We start from the raw sequence: 4,049 nt of genomic DNA, 5'->3' as shown, positions 1-4,049 counted from the left end.
CCATATCATAAAAGATGGACATTATGCAATGATAAAAGGTGGAGGGAGCATTACAAAGACCAAAAGGCATCTTGTTAAATATAAATATACCATATAGAAATGTGAAAGTGGTTTTTGATGAGTGGTAATTTCACCACTCATTCACACTCTTTATTCGTGGACATTACCTTGTTTGAATGATTAAATGAGATAAATTTGTTGTTAGATGCACTAATATCCACTCTTTACAGGCATAAAGTTGAGGATATAAAAAAAGTGGATTGGAGAAAAAAATGATCAAAAGGGAGCAAGAAAAGTACAGCTGACGACTTGGAGCAGAAGTACCCCAGGTACCTCAATCACAATGTGTCAATAGAGATCATGATGGTCAAGCAAAAGTCTTCCAACCACGGCCGCTGATGTTAACTATAGTTGCGTATCCACGAACGGATCCAGACTTATGCGATCGTGTCCTAACAAAGGAAATCATCCCATGGGCAAATCTATAATTACATGTGTTGATCCCAAATTGAACAAAATAACCCAAACCCTTGATTTAAATCACATTCCATATTTTACATTCTTTTAGGTTTTAGCTAGGCTTTATATCCTCCATTTTCGGAGAAGAAAATATTGTATAAATTTTGGGTGAAGAATGCATTGGAGACTTTCTGAGTAGAAGATTTGCTCACTTCCATTATTGATATTGTGGGAGAGTTAAGTTTGAAGTAACATTCGCTTAGTTCTTCAACAAGTTATTTCAATGGAGATTATGGGTATATCTATGCTTGTTTATCTTATGTGTAGCTAAATCTTCCTCTTGGGATTATGTGTGAATAAGGGTTTAAGCGTGTATGGGTTGTTATTGTTAGCATCTATTTGGTAGTTCATGTGTATGGGTTTTATCATTTCTATGCTATTTTGGTTGGTATTTGATGGGTAAAAGCCCCAAATACCCACATGGGTTTAATGAGTGCAAGCTCCAAGCTTTAGACAGCTCAAGGCCATCTTCGAAAAAAGGGTTTTGGATGAAGTGTAGGAATCCATATCATCCTTAAAAGAGGGATGTGGAGACCAAAGAAATTATAGACAATTATGTGTGTAGTTTGCTAAATTTTTACTATCTTAGACATAAGGGTAAATGTGGGGTTGACTATGCCATAGGTACATCCTATAAATAGGGATGCCTAGATTGAGGTTGTGGTTACAAATTGTTGAACGCACCTATTAGGTATTTGAAAGAATCAATGGGTGAAAGTTTGGTGTTTTGTCAAAAGACTAGCGTCAAAATCTATAACCAAGCCTACCCATATTTGATTTACTAAATTGATGTTGATTACTAACTCCCACATGTCACTCCCTTAGTAATGCATAATCCCTAGATCCTTGCATGATTGTTAAAACTCTAATTATTTGTAGCCCCAAATTTATACTAGAAAAACCCAAAAAGAAACATTAGTATAGGAACCTATCCCCCCATTTTATCTTTTTGTACCATTTTTTTGAACTTAACGTGTATCTACCATTTTGAATTAATTAGATTGCCACACATATTATTCCTCGTAGATTCGACTTAGACTTCAAAGTTGGGTAAATATATTAATGACAACTACCTTGCATATAAATTGATGTGTAAGTTGTGCATTATTAGTTTTCTCTTAGTCCTCAGGGGAAATAGAAATCTGATGTGCTGTAGAAATATAGCACTTTCAACACTTAAAACAATGAAAATATGCAAGTTTTTTTGGTTGTTTTGTTAGATATGATGTGTTTGGATATGTTTAGTAGGAAACTAGGTTTTGGATGCTAATTTCATGAAAAAGATTAAAAAATGTAGTTTTTGGCTACTTACTTGACCAATTTTAGATATTCATGACACTTTTTGATGTACGTTACCAAGGCATCTGATGAAAGTTAGAGATTTGAAGTTTGGTTGCAAGTATTGGAAGGCCTGGAACTTAAATATGTTTACATGTGGACCATATGTAACATATGTGGTCTGTATGAGACTAAGGTAAGTACCGGAATCAAAGATCCAGAGAGTGAAAAAGCTGAAAAAGAACCTCCAGCACTAACCTATGTAAATATACGGACAACATTTAGCACATATAGACGACATGTGGGTAGAGTAAGTGTCAAAAGTAAAAATTCCCAAGAGAAGAAGTTGCAAGAAATTTTTCTGGCACTTATAGGTGTCTACATGTGCCCAAGGCCAATCCATATGTAGACCCAGGTATGTAGCCACCAAGCTTTTTTTGTCTGTTTTCATCCAGGATTTGATTTTAGGGTTTAGTCTTATACTATAAATACCCTTTATGTATTTTTTAGTAGTAGTCACACACTTTTGATACTTACAAATATATTTTTATTCTGAGATTTTATTTTAGTCTTGGAATTCTCTTATATTGACTTTGGTTGCTTAATTTAGTTTAAGTTTTGGGTTTTCAGTTGTGATTATTTTGATTTCATTTAATGCTTTCAGTCATGAATGCTGTTGATTCTTTCACAAGCGTGAGAAGCTAAAAACCCTTAGCTAGGATTGTGGAAACCCTGGTGGATTAATAAAGTAGGGGAAGTGCTATTGTTTTTTTAAATTGATACTCATGCATGGATTGTATTATCTTCACTTTAGTAGTTATCTTAGTGGTTTGAAATATTAAGATCTCTTTTTGATTATTGCTACTCACTCTAAAAGAGTAGTAGTGACTAGGAAAAGATAACTACAATAGTAATTTAAAGTTTAACTATCGATCCATGCTACTGGGTATTATCTTAGTAAGATGTTTAGTTGTAATCTAATAAAGAGAGACTCAAAAGGTAAGAGTTAAATGGGATCTAGGATAAGGGTTAGTAAGGCAACATCCTGAGACTCTAAAGGTAAAAGGTAAAATTTGTTACCTAATCCAAAAGATGGTTAATGGTACATAACTTATTCGATTCTGCATGCAAGGTATCAGGTTGGTTCAACAAAGCATCATAATCCTACAAAGTTGAGAAGACAGGGGGAACACAATCTTAGTATTCACCAATGACTGATTACATCCGCAATTGATGATAGCTACTAGTTTGATATTATAACTCAAATCTCCCCATTTAGTATTTTAGTTTTGCTCATTGATTACAATAGCTGAGAGCCACGATTCCATGTATTTCATTGGGATTTGACCCCAAAATTTGTTGGGTTACTATATTTGAAAGGGGCTGTATAATCTTTATATTAAAGGTGTAGGTTATATGTTATCAAAATTTTGTACCATTGTCGGGGAATACGGTGTTTAGTTATGAATCAAAGTTGTTGTCATTTTGTTTTTGTATCTATTTAGATAGATGCTGATGTATGCCTAGCACATGGAGTAGAGCAGTCACTTACTCTAAAGAAATCCAAATCTAGAGAGGATCCTTCAAACACCTAGTAAGATGATGAAATAAAAAAAGATGATATTCGTAAAGGGGTTCGAGATGATGTGCTTCGTCCCTCCCAAAGAAGTTAAAGACATTGTTGATCAGAAGATACGGGTATGTTTAGCACAAAATACAAATCATAGGTTTGAAGAAGAAGCCCAATGCATATCTTGGGAGGCAGAGTTAGCTGAGCAGAGACAAGAAGCTGACCACCAAGTGATACTCAATGGAAATCAGAATAGAGCTAGTGGTGGCCATGCTCAGGTGATCCCAACCTATTAGTATTTGTAGCCATATAATGATAACGAAAATGAACTAGGATATATTAAGCCCGTGCATTAAGTTTGACATAACAAGCGTAATGATCCTACTCTTAAATCTGAAGGGCGTATTTGCTAGTTTTCCTAGAGATGATACAAACACACACCTTGAAAACTTCATTGGGATCTGTAGTTCGTATACCAATCCAAGGGTAAATCAGGAGGTGCTTAGACTAAGGTTGTTCCCTTTCTCACTTATAGGATAAACATCTTTATGGTTATGGAAATTGCCAAGAGGATCTATCACTACATGGAATGAGTTGCATAGCCAATTCTTGAACATGTTCTTTCCTCCATCTAGTATGTTGTAGCACAAGGACAAGATTTATAACTTTAGGTAGTTGCATT

Source organism: Capsicum annuum, chromosome 3, assembly GCF_002878395.1.
Source record: "Capsicum annuum cultivar UCD-10X-F1 chromosome 3, UCD10Xv1.1, whole genome shotgun sequence".
NCBI lineage: Eukaryota > Viridiplantae > Streptophyta > Magnoliopsida > Solanales > Solanaceae > Capsicum > Capsicum annuum.
Note: the sequence above shows the minus strand (reverse complement) of the source record.